Source organism: Stegostoma tigrinum, unplaced genomic scaffold (genome assembly GCF_030684315.1).
Source record: "Stegostoma tigrinum isolate sSteTig4 unplaced genomic scaffold, sSteTig4.hap1 scaffold_63, whole genome shotgun sequence".
Taxonomy (NCBI): Eukaryota; Metazoa; Chordata; class Chondrichthyes; order Orectolobiformes; family Stegostomatidae; genus Stegostoma; species Stegostoma tigrinum.
In genome coordinates this window covers 2,476,145-2,493,176 of record NW_026728568.1, presented here as the reverse complement: position 1 = coordinate 2,493,176, position 17,032 = coordinate 2,476,145, and the positions used below count along the sequence as shown (strand labels likewise).

At 47.8% G+C, this 17,032-nt stretch overlaps 1 protein-coding gene across 3 annotated transcripts in view; it reads left to right on the top strand.

The window, feature by feature from the left end:
- Positions 1 to 17,032, top strand: part of LOC132209039 (uncharacterized) — a 324,143-nt gene that overhangs the window by 18,504 nt on the left and 288,607 nt on the right. The gene's annotated exons all lie outside the window — the stretch shown is intronic.

Below are 17,032 nucleotides of genomic sequence, written 5' to 3'. Positions count from 1 at the left end.
GTTTGGAAGATCACAGCAATTTATGCATCAACTTCTTCATCAATAACGTTCCATTTCTTTCAAACTGCATTTTCCACTCTGCAAGTTAATAACTGTTAGAACAAGCAACAGTCTTGGTAGATGGTCTATGGGGGATGAAATGGCACAAAACCCAATCCATTCAACAACATGGCTAGCACGAGGGGTCATAGTTTTAAGCTGGTTGGTGGAAAGTATAGAGGGGATGTCAGAGGCAGGTTCTTTACGCAGAGAGTTGTGAGAGCATGGAATGCGTTGCCAGCAGCAGTTGTGGAAGCAAGGTCATTGGGGTCATTTAAGAGACTGCTGGACATGTATATGGTCACAGAAATTTGAGGGTGCATACATGAGGATCAATGGTCGGCACAACATTGTGGGCTGAAGGGCCTGTTCTGTGCTGTACTGTTCTATGTTCTATGTTCTATGTTCTAACATAGTGAAATGTGAGGGTGGATGAACACAGCAGGCCAAGCAGCATCTCAGGAGCACAAAAGCTGACGTTTCAGGCCTAGACCCTTCATCAGAGAGGGGGATGGGGTGAGGGTTCTGGAATAAATAGGGAGAGAGGGAGAGGCGGACCGAAGATGGAGAGAAAAGAAGATAGGTGGAGAGGAGAGTATAGGTGGGGAGGTAGGGAGGGGATAGGTCAGTCCAGGGAAGACGGACAGGTCAAGGAGGTGGGATGAGGTTAGTAGGTAGTAGATGGAGGTGCGGCTTGGGGTGGGAGGAAGGGATGGGTGAGAGGATAAACAGGTTAGGGAGGCAGAGACAGGTTGAACTGGTTTTAGGATGCAGTGCGTGGAGGGGAAGAGCTGGGCTGGTTGTGTGGTGCAGTGGGGGGAGGGGACGAACTGGGCTGGTTTTGGGATGCGTTGGGGGAAGGGGAGATTTTGAAGCTGGTGAAGTCCGCATTGATGCCATTGGGCTGCAGGGTTCCCAAGTGGAATATGAGTTTATTATCACCATTCAACAACATATTTCAGATATGTCGACAAATTAAATATTCCAGCAGAGGGATAAAACAAGGAAGAGGAGAGTGAGGAGGCAATAGTTTTGATGACAAAAGAACACCAACTTACCTTGACCCATTTGAGCAATAAAGCAGGCACACAAACAAATAATCAGCTAACAATGCACATGTGCAACGGAAGCTACAGGGGGACGAAGAATGCCAAATTGTTGTCATGCGTATTGCTGAAAGGGTGATTGAAACAGAATCTGTGGTAAATTTGAAGAAACACAGATAATACATCTCAGCATGTTCGAGAAAGAACTTTATGGACTGAGGCAAATTGTATTGCCCTTTTCAGGAGTTATTAGGTTCATAATGAATTGAAAGACTTTCTTCCGTGCTGAAAGCTTTAGTTTAGTTGCACCTGGATCACAATTTCTGTTCCTGGTAGTATTTAGCAAACTGTTAAAAGTGAATGTCACTGCACAGAATTCCAAACATGACTCCAATCAGGAGAGAAAATATCCAGGGGGTGTGATGAGTTGTATCCTCTCATGTTGAACAATGCAGCGACAGCTACAATGGAGGCACTGATGATAATGTTCCAAGAATCCTTAGATTGTGGAAAATTCTCAGAGGATTGAAAGATTGTGAACATAACACCATTATTACAAAGATACTTCGACAAAATAGTAAGCCAGTATTGCCAGTTTAGGTCAACCTGGGTAGATGTTCATGCCTGCAATGAAAGATGAAATAACACGGTACTGAGTGTGCTCTAACATCCTACAGAGTTAACATCCTTTCATAAAGGAGAAGTAATACTTGACAAACTTGCTACAGTGCTTTGAGAAGGAAACAAACATTACTGATGAAGGACCACCAGTTGATGTAGTACATTGAGATTTCAACAAAGCATTTGATAAGGTACAGCTGATAAGGTGTCTCAAAAGAAAAGAGCCCATGTGTTCCAGAGTAGTATGTTAGGATGGACAGAGGACTGCATCACAAATAGAAGTCGAGAAGTAGCAGCAGGATGGTAACTTACAAGTCATGTACGGCCACAGAGCGAGTGCTGCGGAGGCCGTACACCTCATGTTGACTGGGTTGATTTCGGAAATGGCGTAGGGGATTGCTATGCTTATGAAAGTTGGGCAGGGTGGGACTACATTCATTGGAGTTTATAAGATTGAAAAAGATCTTATTTTTTCAACAGGTAAGATTCTGAAGAGGCTTGATAGTGTATATCCGTAGAGATTACTCCCATTTGTGAAACATTTTACGATCAGAGGCCACATTTTCAAATTGGTTGCCCATTAATTCAGGGAAGAATTACTTCTTTCAGGTTGTAGCAATTTATTGAACACTTGAGCCAAGAAGATTTTAGAGGTAATGCCCTTAATCATATGCTAGGCTGTAACGGCCAGGTTAATTTTTAAATCAAGAAACAATGATAATGAGAAAAGGGTCTCGGCCTGAAACGTCAGCTTTTGTGCTCCTGAGATGCTACTTGGCCTGCTCTGTTCATCCAGCTTCACACTTGGTTATCTTGGATTCTCCAGCATCTGCAGTTCCCATTATCAGTGATAATGAGAAAAGGGCAGTCTTTACAGTGGAAGATACTTCAAGGATCCCCTTATTACGAAAGAATACAGGGAGGAATTAAGCCCGTCACTACAACGCCATCACTACCATGAGAGAAGTAGCAGTAGACAATCTAATGGAGTGAAAGCAGATTAGACTCTTTGCCGTGATGGTTTACTTTCTAAGATTCTCAACAATGAGCTTCAGAGTCGGTGTATGCATTGATTGTAATTTCCCAAAAAGGTTTAGATTCTGGAGAAGCATCTGAGGGCTGGAAAACTGCCAATGTGACATCCCTATTTAAAAAGGAGAGAGGCAAAAAGAAGATAACTACAATCGAAACAACGTAACATCTATTGTTGGAAATATGTGGCAATCAACTATGAAGAAAATAATAGCAGGACATTTGGAAAATCAGAATCTAATCAAACAGAATCACCATAGATAATGGGAACTGCAGATGCTGGAGAATCCAAGATGACAAAATGTGAGGCTGGATGAACACAGCAGGCCAAGCAGCATCTCAGGAGCACAAAAGCTGACGTTTCGGGCCTAGACCCTTCATCAGAGAGGGGGATGGGGTGAGGGTTCTGGAATAAATAGGGAGAGAGGGGGAGGCGGACCGAAGATGGAGAGAAAAGAAGATAGGTGGAGAGGAGAGTTTCGGTGGGGAGGTAGGGAGGGGATAGGTCAGTCCAGGGAAGACGGACAGGTCAAGGAGGTCGGATGAGGTTAGTAGGGAGATGGGGGTGCGGCTAGGGGTGGGAGGAAGGGATGGGTGAGAGGAAGAACAGGTGAGGGAGGCAGAGACAGGTTGGACTGGTTTTGGGATGCAGTGGGTGAAGGGGAAGAGCTGGGCTGGTTGTGTGGTGCAGTGGGGGAAGGGGACGAATTGGGCTGGTTTAGGGATGCGGTGGGAGAGATTTTGAAACTGGTGAAGTCCACGTTGATACCATTATGCTGCAGGGTTCCCAGGCGGAATATGAGTTGCTGTTCCTGCAACCTTCGGGTGGCATCATTGCGGCACTGCAGGAGGCCCATGATGGACATGTCATGTAAAGAATGGGAGGGGGAGTGGTAATAGTTTGCGACTGGGAGGTGCAGTTGTTTGTTGCGAACTGAGCGGAGGTGTTCTGCAAAGCGGTCGCCAAGCCTCCGCTTGGTTTCCCCAATGTAGAGGAAGCCACACCGGGTACAGTGGATGCAGTATACCACTTTGGCAGATGTGCAGATGAACCTCTGCTTAATGTGGAATGTCATTTTCGGGCCTGGGATAGGGGTGAGGGAGGTGGTGTGGGGGCAAGTGTAGCATTTCCTGCGGTTGCAGGGGAAGGTGGTGGGGTTGGAGGGCAGTGTGGAGCGAACAAGGGAGTCATGGAGAGAGTGGTCTCTCTGGAAAGCAGACAGGGGTGGGGATGGAAAAATGTCTTGGGTGGTGGGGTCGGATTGTAGATGGTGGAAGTGTCAGAGGATGATGCGTTGTATCCGGAGGTTGGTGGGGTGGTGTGTGAGAACGAGGGGGATCCTCTTGGGGCGGTTGTGGCGGGGGCGGGGTGTGAGGGATGTGTTGCGGGAAATATGGGAGATGCGGTCAAGGGCGTTCTCGATCACTGTGGGGGGAACGTTGCGGTCCTTGAAGAACTTGGACATCTGGGATGTGCGGGAGTGGAATGTCTTATCATGGGAGCAGAAGCGGCGGAGGCGGAGGAATTGGGAATAGGGGATGGAATTTTTGCAGGATGGTGGGTGGGAGGAGGTGTATTCGAGGTAGCTGTGGGAGTTGGTGGGCTTGAAATGGACATCAGTTACAAGCTGGTTGCCTGAAATGGAGACTGAGAGGTCCAGGAAGGTGAGCGATGTGCTGGAGATGGCGCAGGTGAACTGAAGGTTGGGGTGGAAGGTGTTGGTGAAGTGGATGAACTGTTCGAGCTCCTCTGGAGAGCAAGAGGCGGTGCCGATACAGTCATCAATGTACCGGAGGAAGAGGTGGGGTTTGGGGCCTCCAGTGACAGTGCAGCACTCCCTTAATATAGTGAAAGATTTTACAACCAGAGGCCACATTTTCAAATTGGTTGCCGATTAATTTAGGGGAAGAATTACTTCTTTCAGGTTGTAGCAATCTATTGAACACTTTAGCAGAGAAGGTTTTAGAGGTAATGCCATTAATTATATGCTCGGCTGAGATGGCCAGGTTAATTTTTAAATCAAGGAACAATGACAATGAGAAAAGGGGAGCCTTTACAGTGGAAGATACTTCAAGGATCCCCTTATTACTAAAGAATACAGGGAGGAATTAAACACATCACTACCACAGCATCACTACCATGAGAGAAGTAGCAGTAGACAATCTAATGGAGTGAAAGCAGATTGGACTCTTTGCCGTGATGGTTTACTTTCTAAGATTCTAAACAATGAGCTTCAGAGTCGTTATATGCATTGACTGTAATTTCCCAAAAAGGTTCAGATTCTCGAGAAGCATCTGAGGGCTGGAAAAATGCTGATGTGATGTCCCTATTTAAAAAGGAGAGAGGCAAAAAGAACATAACTACAACCGAACCAGCCTATCATCTATTGTTGGAAATATGTGGCAATCAACTATGAAGAAAATAATAGCAGGACATTTGGAAAATCATAATCTAATCAAACAGAATCAGCATAGCCTGATGAAAGAGAAATTATGTCTGGCTAATTTGTTTGGGTTTTTGGAGGAAGTTTTGGGAGGAGAATTAATAGAGGAAAACCAATAAATGTGTTGTGTTTGGACTTGGAGAAAGCATTGAGAATGTTCTCAAAAGTAATAAGCTGAGAGCTGAGGTTTTGAAGGGAGTATATTGCTATGGATCAGTATGCTTTGCACGTTCTGGAAGAAGAGATCACATCTCGAGTGAAATGCACCAAGTGAATATATATTTTGGGGAAGTTGGTGGCAATGCGGTAAGTCACTGCAGAGGGTAAGAGGTGCCATTTGCTTGCTTTTTTTGCCTGATCGTTCATAAGCATTTTTTTTGAGACAGGGTGAATTGAAGCCAGAATCAGGGACCGAGAGGGTGAACCAGGTTCATTGGTTTGTGATCGCTACTGGTTTAAGAATCTATTATCGGTTGCTTTCGTAGAACGTAGAACATAGAACATAGAACATAGAACAGTACAGCACAGAACAGGCCCTTCAGCCCACAATGTTGTGCCGACCATTGATCCTCATGTATGCGCCCTCAAATTTCTGTGACCATATACATGTCCAGCAGTCTCTTAAATGACCCCAATGACCTTGCTTCCACAACTGCTGCTGGCAACGCATTCCATGCTCTCACAACTCTCTGCGTAAAGAACCTGCCTCTGACATCCCCTCTATACTTTCCACCAACCAGCTTAAAACTATGACCCCTCGTGCTAGCCATTTCTGCCCTGGGAAATAGTCTCTGGCTATCAACTCTATCTATGCCTCTCATTATCTTGTACACCTCAATTAGGTCCCCTCTCCTCCTCCTTTTCTCCAATGAAAAGAGACCGAGCTCAGTCAACCTCTCTTCATAAGATAAGCCCTCCAGTCCAGGCAGCATCCTGGTAAACCTCCTCTGAACCCTCTCCAAAGCATCCACATCTTTCCTATAATAGGGCGCCCAGAACTGGACGCAGTATTCCAAGATAATAAAATGTGAGGCTGGATGAACACAGCAGGCCAAGCAGCATCTCAGGAGCACAAAAGCTGACGTTTCGGGCCTAGACCCTTCATCAGAGGGCTCTCCTTCCCTCAGTCACTGCATCCCATGTCCCTCAGTCACTGCATCCCATGGTCCCTCAGTCACTCCTACCCAGTACCTCAGTCACTGCATCCCATTTCATTCAGTTACTGCGTCACATTTCCATCAGACACTGCAGCTCATGTCACTCTGTCACTGCATCCCATTTCCATCAGACACTGCATCTCATTTCACTCATTCACTGCATCCCATTTCACGCAGTCACTGCATCCCATTCCACTCAGTCAGTGCGTCACATTTCACTCAGGCACTGTATCACATTTCCCTAAGTCACTGCACCCCAAGCCCGCACGGGCACTGCATCCCTATTAATTCAGTCACTCATTCCCAGTACCTCAGTCACTGCATCGCATTTCACTCAGTCACTGCATCCCAGTTCACTCAGTCACTGCATCCATTTCCATCAGTCACTGCATCCCATGACCCTCAGTCGCAGCATCCCATTTCCCACAGACACTGCATTTCCTTTCCCTAAGTCAGTGCATCTCATTTCCACCAGTCACTGCATCCCATTTCACACAGCCACTGCATCCCATTTCACACAGCCACTGCATCCCATTTCACTCAATGCTTCACTTTACACTCAGTCAGAGCATCCCATTTCCATGCGTCACCGCGTCCCATTTCCTCAGTCACTGCAGCTCCTTTCCACAGTCACGGCAATCCCATTTCACTCAGTCACTGCATCCAATTTCAATCAGTAACTGCATCTCCTTTCCATCAGTCACTGCGTCTGAGAGATACGGGTAACAGTGACTGATGAAAATGGGATGCAGTGACTGTGGGACATGGGATGCAGTGACTGAGTGAAATGTGATGCAGTGACTGAGTGAAATGCGATGCAGTGACTGAGTGAAATGGGCTGCAGTGACTGTTGGAAATGGGATGCAGTGATTGAGTGAAATGGGATGCAGTGACTGAGTGAAATGAGATGCAGTGACTGAGGGAAATGGGATGCAGTCAGTGAGTGAAATGTGTTGCAGTCACTGAGTGAAATGCGATGCAGTGACTGAGTGAAATGCGATGCAGTGACTGAGTGAAATGCGATGCAGTGACTGAGTGAAATGCGATGCAGTGACTGAGGGAAATGGGATGCAGTGACTGAGGGAAATAAGATGCCAAGACTGAGTGAACTGGGATGCAGTGACTGAGGGAAATGGGATGCAGTGACTGACGGAAATGGGATGCAGTGTCTGTTTGAAATGGGATCCTGCGACTGAAGTTAATGGGATGCAGTGACTGAGTGAAATGGGATGCAGTGACTGAGTGAAGTGGGATGCAGTGACTGAGGACAATGGGATGCAGCGACTGAGGGCAATGGGATGCAGTGACTGAGGGACATGGGATGCAGTGACTGAGGGACATGGGATGCAGTGACTGAGGGACATGGGATGCAGTGACTGAGGGAAATGGGATGCAGTGACTGAGTGAAGTGGGTTGCAGTGACTGAGGACAATGGGATGCAGCGACTGAGGGCCATTGGATGCAGTGACTGAGGGACATGGGATGCAGTGACTGAGGGACATGGGATGCAGTGACTGAGGGACATGGGATGCAGTGACTGAGGGAAGCGGGATGCAGTGACTGAGGACAATGGGATGCAGTGACTGAGGGACATGGGATGCAGTGACTGAGGGTAATGGGATGCAGTGACTGATGGACTTGCGGTGCAGTGACTGAGGGACTTGGAGTGCAGTGACTGAGGGAAATGGGATGCAGTGACTGAGGGAAAGGAGATGCAGTGACTGTGGGAAATGACATACTTTGACTCAGGGTAATGGGATGCAGTGACTGAGTGAAATGAGATGCAGTGACTGAGGGAAATGGGATGCAATCAGTGAGTGAAATGTGTTGCAGTCACTGAGTGAAAGGGGATGCAGTGACTGAGTGAAATGCGATGCAGTGACTGAGTGAAATGCGATGCAGTGACTGAGTGAAATGGGATGCAGTGACTGAGTGAAATGGGATGCAGTGACTGAGGGAAATGGGATGCAGTGACTGAGGGAAATGAGATGCCAAGACTGAGTGAACTGGGATGCAGTGACTGATGGAAATGGTATGCAGTGACTGAGGGAAATGGGATGCAGTGACTGACGGAAATGGGATGCAGTGTCTGTTTGAAATGGGATTCTGCGACTGAAGTTAATGGGATGCAGTGACTGAGTGAAATGGGATGCAGTGACTGAGTGAAATGGGATGCAGTGACTGAGTGAAATGGGATGCAGTGACTGAGTGAAGTGGGATGCAGTGACTGAGGACAATGGGATGCAGCGACTGAGGGCAATGGGATGCAGCGACTGAGGGCAATCGGATGCAGTGACTGAGGGACATGGGATGCAGTGACTGAGGGACATGGGATGCAGTGACTGAGGGAAATGGGATGCAGTGACTGAGTGAAGTGGGATGCAGTGACTGAGGACAATGGGATGCAGTGACTGAGGGACATGGGATGCAGTGACTGAGGGACATGGGATGCAGTGACTGAGGGACTTGGAGTGCAGTGAGTGAAGGACTTGGAGGGCAGTGACTGAGGGAAATGGGATGCAGTGACTGAGGGAAAGAAGATGCAGTGACTGTGGGAAATGGCATACTGTGACTCAGGGTAATGGGATGCAGTGACTGAGGGGAATGGGATGCAGTGAGTGTGGGAAATTGAATACAGCGTCTGAGAGATACGGGAAACAGTGACTGATGGAAATGGGATGCAGTGAATGTGGGACATGGGATGCAGTGATTGAGTGAAATGTGATGCAGTGACTGAGTGAAATGCGATGCAGTGACTGAGTGAAATGCGATGCAGTGACTGAGTGAAATGCGATGCAGTGACTGAGAATAATGGGATGCAGTGACTGAGGTAAATGGGATGCAGTGACTGAGGGAAATGAGATGCCAAGACTGAGTGATATGTGATGCAGTAACTGAGTGAAATGGGATGCAGTCTCAGAGTGAAATGTGTTGCAGTCACTGAGTGAAATGTGTTGCAGTCACTGAGTGAAATGGGACGCATGTCTGAGTGAAATGGGATGCAGTGACTGAGGGACATGAGATGCAGTGACCGAGTGAAATTGGATGCAGTGACCGAGTGAAATGGGATGCAGTGACTGAGTGAAATGTGATGCAGTGACTGAATGAAATGGGATGCAGTCTCAGAGTGAAATGAGACGCATTGTTTGATGGAAATATGATGCAGTAACTGGTGGAAATGAGATGCAGTGACTGGGGGAAATGCTATGCAGTGACTGAGGGAAATGGGATGCAGTGACCAAGTGAAATGAGATGCAGTGTCTGAGCGAAATCGGATGCAGTATTTGTGGGAAGTAGGATGCAATCACTGATTGAAATGAGATGCAGAGTCTGAGGGAAGGGAGATGCTGTGTCTCTCGGAAATGGGATACAGTGAGTGTCGGAAATTGAATGCGGCGCCTGTGAGATACGGGAACCAGTGACTAATGGAAATGGGATGCTGTGACTGAGTGAGATGGTATGCAGTGTCTGAGTGAGATGGTATGCAGTGTCTGAGTGAGATGGTATGCAGTGTCTGAGTGAGATGGGATGCAGTGTCTGAGTGAGATGGGATGCAGTGTCTGAGTGAGATGGGATGCAGTGTCTGAGTGAGATGGGATGCAGTGTCTGAGTGAGATGGGATGCAGTGTCTGAGTGAGATGGGATGCAGTGTCTGAATGAGATGGGATGCAGTGTCTGAGTGAAATGGGATGCAGTGACTGATGGAAATTAAATGCAGTGACAGAGTGTCATGAGCTGCAGTGCCTGATTGAAATGGGATGCAGTTACTGTGGGACATGGGATTCAGTGACTGAGGTCCTGGGAAGGAGTGACTGAGTTAATAGGGATGCAGTGCCCGAGCGGGCTTGGAGTACAGTGACTGAGGGAAATGGGATACAGTGGCTGAGAGAAATGGGATGCACTGTCTTAGTGAAATGGGATGCAGTGGTTGAGTGAAATGGATGCAGTAACTGGTGGAAATGGGATGCAGTGACTGATCGAAATGAGATGCGGTGACTGAGGTGAGGGAGATGCAGTGATGGAGTGAAATGTGATGCAGTGACTGAGTGAAATGCGATGCAGTGACTGAGTGAAATGCGATGCAGTGACTGAGTGAAATGGAATGCAGTGACTGAGTGAAATGGAATGCAGTGACTGAGTGTAATGCGATGCAGTGACTGCGTGAAATGCGATGCAGTGACTGCGTGAAATGGGATGCAGTGACTGCGTGAAATGGGACGCAGTGACTCAGTGAAATGTGATTCACTCACTGAGTGAAAGGTGATTCCGTCACTGAGTGAAATATGATGCACTCACTGAGTGTACTGTGATTCAGACACTGAGTGTACTGTGATTCAGTCACTGAGTGAACTGTGATGCAGTCACTGAGTGAAATAGGATGCAGTGGCTGAGTGAAATGGGATGCAGTGACTGAGTGAAATGAGATGCAGTGACTGAGTGAAATGAGATGCAGTGACTGAGTGAAATGAGATGCAGTGACTGAGTGAAATGCGATGCAGTGACTGAGGTACTGGGAAGGAGTGACTGAGTTAATCGGGATGCAGTGCCCGAGCGGGCTTGGGGTGCAGTGACTGAGTGAAATGGGATGCAGTGACTTAAGGAAAGGAAATGCAGTATCTGTGGGAAATGGGATGCTGTGACTGACGGAAATGGGATGGAGTGACTGACGGAAATGGGATGGAGTGACTGACGGAAATGGGATGCAGTGACTGAGCGAAATGGGATGCAGTGACTGAGTGAAATTGGTTGCCGTGACTGAGTGAAATGGGGTGCAGTGACTGTGTGAAATGGGAGGCACTGACTGAGGGAAGTGGGATGCAGTGACTGAGGAAAATGGGATGCATTGTTTGATGGAAATATGATGCAGTAACTGACGAAAATGAGATGCAGTGTCTGAGGGAAATGGGATGCAGTGACCGAGTGAAATGAGATGCAGTGACTGAGCGAAATGGGATGCACTATTTTTGGGAAGTAGGATGCAATCACTGATTGAAATGAGATGCAGAGACTGTGGGAAAGGAGATGCTGTGTCTTTGGGAAATGGGATACAGTGAGTGTCGGAAATTGAATGCAGCGTCTGTGAGATACGGGAACCAGTGACTGATGGAAATGGGATGCTGTGACTGTGGTGAAGGAGATGCAGTGACTGAGTGAAATGTGATGCAGTGACTGAGTGAAATGTGATGCAGTGACTGAGTGAAATGTGATGCAGTGACTGAGTGAAATGGGATGCAGTGACTGCGTGAAATGGAATGCAGTGACTGCGTGAAATGCGATGCAGTGACTGCATGAAATGGGATGCAGTGACTGCGTGAAATGGGACGCAGTGACTCAGTGAAATGTGAATCAGTCACTGAGTGAATTGTGATTCCGTCACTGAGTGAAATATGATGCACTCACTGAGTGTACTGTGATGCAGTCACTGAGTGAAATAGGATGAAGTGGCAGAGTGAAATGTGATGCAGTGACTGAATGAAATGTGATGCAGTGACTGCTTGAAATGGGATGCATCAGTGAGTGCAATGGGATGCAGTGACTGGGTGAAATGGGATGCAGTGACTGAGGGAAGTGGGATGCAGTGAGTGTGGGAAATTGAATTCATCGTCTGTGAGATACGGGAAACAGTGACTGATGTAAATGTGATGCAGTGACTGTGGTGAAGGAGATGCAGTGATTGAGTAAATGGGATGCAGTGACTGAGTGAAATGTGATGCAGTGACTGAGTGAAATGTGATGCAGTGACTGAGTGAAATGTGATGCAGTGACTGAGTGAAATGTGATGCAGTGACTGAGTGAAATGGGATGCAGTGACTGAGTGAAATGGGATGCACTGACCGAGTGAAATGAGATGCAGTGAGTGAGGGAAATGGGATGCAATCACTGAGTGAATTGTGATGCAGAGACTGAGGGAAAGGAGATGCTGTGACGATGGGAAATGGGATGCAGTGAGTGTGGGAAATTGAATGCAGCGTCTGTGTGATAAGGGAAACAGTGACTGATGGAAATGGGATGCAGTGACTATGGTGAAGGAGATGCAGTGACTGCGTGAAATGGGATGCAGTGATTGAGTGAAATGGGATGCAGTGATTGAGTGAAATGGGATGCAGTGACTGAGTGAAATGGGATGCAGTGACTGAGGGAAATGGGATGCCGTGACTGAGGGAAATGGGATGCAGTGACTGAGGGACTTGGAGTGCAGTGAGTGAAGGACTTGGAGGGCAGTGACTGAGGGAAATGGGATGCAGTGACTGAGGGAAAGAAGATGCAGTGACTGTGGGAAATGGCATACTGTGACTCAGGGTAATGGGATGCAGTGACTGAGGGGAATGGGATGCAGTGAGTGTGGGAAATTGAATACAGCGTCTGAGAGATACGGGAAACAGTGACTGATGGAAATGGGATGCAGTCACTGTGGGACATGGGATGAAGTGATTGAGTGAAATGTGATGCAGTGACTGAGTGAAATGCGATGCAGTGACTGAGTGAAATGCGATGCAGTGACTGCGTGAAATGCGATGCAGTGACTGAGGATAATGGGATGCAGTGACTGAGGTAAATGGGATGCAGTGACTGAGGGAAATGAGATGCCAAGACTGAGTGATATGTGATGCAGTAACTGAGTGATATGTGATGCAGTAACTGAGTGAAATGGGATGCAGTCTCAGAGTGAAATGTGTTGCAGTCACTGAGTGAAATGTGTTGCAGTCACTGAGTGAAATGGGACGCATGTCTGAGTGAAATGGGATGCAGTGACTGAGGGACATGAGATGCAGTGACCGAGTGAAATTGGATGCAGTGACCGAGTGAAATGGGATGCAGTGACTGAGTGAAATGTGATGCAGTGACTGAATGAAATGGGATGCAGTCTCAGAGTGAAATGAGACGCATTGTTTGATGGAAATATGATGCAGTAACTGGTGGAAATGAGATGCAGTGACTGAGGGAAATGCTATGCAGTGACTGAGGGAAATGGGATGCAGTGACCAAGTGAAATGAGATGCAGTGTCTGAGCGAAATCGGATGCAGTATTTGTGGGAAGTAGGATGCAATCACTGATTGAAATGAGATGCAGAGTCTGAGGGAAGGGAGATGCTGTGTCTCTCGGAAATGGGATACAGTGAGTGTCGGAAATTGAATGCGGCGCCTGTGAGATACGGGAACCAGTGACTAATGGAAATGGGATGCTGTGACTGAGGGAAATGGGATGCAGTGTCTGAGTGAGATGGTATGCAGTGTCTGAGTGAGATGGTATGCAGTGTCTGAGTGAGATGGTATGCAGTGTCTGAGTGAGATGGGATGCAGTGTCTGAGTGAGATGGGATGCAGTGTCTGAGTGAGATGGGATGCAGTGTCTGAGTGAGATGGGATGCAGTGTCTGAGTGAGATGGGATGCAGTGTCTGAGTGAAATGGGATGCAGTGACTGATGGAAATTAAATGCAGTGACAGAGTGTCATGAGCTGCAGTGCCTGATTGAAATGGGATGCAGTTACTGTGGGACATGGGATTCAGTGACTGAGGTCCTGGGAAGGAGTGACTGAGTTAATAGGGATGCAGTGCCCGAGCGGGCTTGGAGTACAGTGACTGAGGGAAATGGGATACAGTGGCTGAGAGAAATGGGATGCACTGTCTTAGTGAAATGGGATGCAGTGGTTGAGTGAAATGGATGCAGTAACTGGTGGAAATGGGATGCAGTGACTGATCGAAATGGGATGCGGTGACTGAGGTGAGGGAGATGCAGTGATGGAGTGAAATGTGATGCAGTGACTGAGTGAAATGCGATGCAGTGACTGAGTGAAATGCGATGCAGTGACTGAGTGAAATGGAATGCAGTGACTGAGTGAAATGGAATGCAGTGACTGAGTGTAATGCGATGCAGTGACTGCGTGAAATGCGATGCAGTGACTGCGTGAAATGGGATGCAGTGACTGCTTGAAATGGGATGCAGTGACTGATGGAAATTGGATGCAGTGACAGAGTGACATGAGCTGCAGTGTCTGAAGGAAATGTGATGCAGTGACTGAGGGAAATGGGATGCAGTGAGTGTGGGAAATTGAATTCATCGTCTGTGAGATACGGGAAACAGTGACTGATGGAAATGTGATGCAGTGACTGTGGTGAAGGAGATGCAGTGATTGAGTAAATGGGCTGCAGTGACTGAGTGAAATGTGATGCAGTGACTGAGTGAAATGTGATGCAGTGACTGAGTGAAATGTGATGCAGTGACTGAGTGAAATGGGATGCAGTGACTGAGTGAAATGGGATGCACTGACCGCGTGAAATGAGATGCAGTGACTGAGGGAAATGGGATGCAATCACTGAGTGAATTGCGATGCAGAGACTGAGGGAAAGGAGATGCTGTGACGATGGGAAATGGGATGCAGTGAGTGTGGGAAATTGAATGTAGCGTCTGTGAGATAAGGGAAACAGTGACTGAGTGAAATGTGATGCAGTGACTGCGTGAAATGGGATGCAGTGACTGTGGTGAAGGAGATGCAGTGACTGAGAGAAATGGGATGCAGTGACTGAGAGAAATGGGATGCAGTGACTGAGTGAAATGGGATGCAGTGATTGAGTGAAATGGGAAGCAGTGACTGAGTGAAATGGGAAGCAGTGACTGAGGGACATGGGAAGCAGTGACTGAGGGAAATGGAATGCCGTGACTGAGTGAAAGGAGATGCACTGTCTGATGGAAATGTGATGCAGTGACAGAGTGACATGAGCTGCAGTGACAGAGGTACTGGGAAGGAGTGACTGAGTTAATAGGGAATCAGTGCCCGAGCTGCTTGGGGTGCAGTGACTGAGGGAAATGGGATACAGTGCCTGACCGAAAAGGGACGCACTGACTGAGGGACATGGGATGCAGTGACTGAGGGACATGGGATGCAGTGACTGAGGGACATGGGATGCAGTGACTGAGGGACATGAGATGCAGTGACTGAGAGCCATGGGATGCAGTGACACACGGACATGGGATGCAGTGACGCACGGACATGGGATGCAGTGACGCACGGACATGGAATGCAGTGACGCACGGACATGGGATGCAGTGACTGAGGGAATTGGGATGCAGTGACTGAGTGAAATGGGAGACAGTGACTGAGTGAAATGGGAGACAGTGACTGAGTGAAATGGGAAGCAGTGACTGAGGGAAATGGGATGCAGTGACTGAGGGAAATGGGATGCAGAGTCTGTTTGAAATGGGATCCTGCGACTGAAGTTAATGGGATGCAGTGACTGAGTGAAGTGGGATGCAGTGACTGAGGACAATGGGATGCAGTGACTGAGGGACATGGGATGCAGTGACTGAGGGAAATGGGATGCAGTGACTGAGGGGAATGGGATGCAGTGAGTGTGGGAAATTGAATACAGCGTCTGAGAGATACGGGAAACAGTGACTGATGGAAATGGGATGCAGTGACTGTGGGACATGGGATGCAGTGATTGAGTGAAATGGGATGCAGTGATTGAGTGAAATGGGATGCAGTGACTGTGGGACATGGGATGCAGTGACTGAGGGAAATGGGATGCAGTGACTGAGTGAAATGGGATGCAGTCTCAGAGTGAAATGTGTTGCAGTCACTGAGTGAAATGGGACGCATGTCTCAGTGAAATTGGATGCAGTGACTGAAGGACATGGGATGCAGCGACACACGGACATGGGATCCAGTGACTGAGGGAATTGGGATGCAGTGACTGAGGGAATTGGGATGCAGTGACCGAGTGAAATGGGATGCAGTGACCGAGTGAAATGGGATGCAGTGACCGAGTGAAATGGGATGCAGTGACCGAGTGAAATGTGATGCAGTGACCGAGTGAAATGTGATGCAGTGACTGAGTGAAATGTGATGCAGTGACTGACTGAAATGGGATGCAGTCTCAGAGTGAAATGAGATGCATTGTTTGATGGAAATATGATGCAGTAACTGGTGGAAATGAGATGCAGTGACTGAGGGAATTGGGATGCAGTGACCAAGTGAAATGAGATGCAGTGACTGAGCGAATTCGGATGCACTATTTGTGGGAAGTAGGATGCAATCACTGATTGAAATGAGATGCAGAGTCTGAGGGAATGGAGATGCTGTGTCTATGGGAAATGGGATACAGTGAGTGTCGGAAATTGAATGCAGCGCCTGTGAGATACGGGAACCAGTGACTATTGGAAATGGGATGCAGTGACTGAGGGAAATGGGATGCAGTGACTGAGTGAGATGGGATGCAGTGTCTGAGTGAATTGGGATGCAGTGTCTGATTGAAATGGGATGCAGTTAATGAGTGAAATGAGATGCAGTGACTGATGGAAATTAAATGCAGTGACTGAGTGTCATGAGCTGCAGTGCCTGATTGAAATGGGATGCAGTTACTGTGGGACATGGGATTCAGTGACTGAGGTCCTGGGAAGGAGTGACTGAGTTAATATGGATGCAGTGCCCGAGCGGGCTTGGAGTACAGTGACTGAGGGAAATGGGATACAGTGGCTGAGAGAAATGGGATGCACTGTCTTCGTGAAATGGGATGCAGTGGCTGAGTGAAATGGGATGCAGTAACTGGTGGAAATGGGATGCAGTGACTGATCGAAATGAGATGCGGTGACTGAGGTGAGGGAGATGCAGTGACTGAGGTGAGGGAGATGCAGTGACTGAGTGAAATGTGATGCAGTGACTGAGTGAAATGTGATGCAGTGACTGAGTGAAAT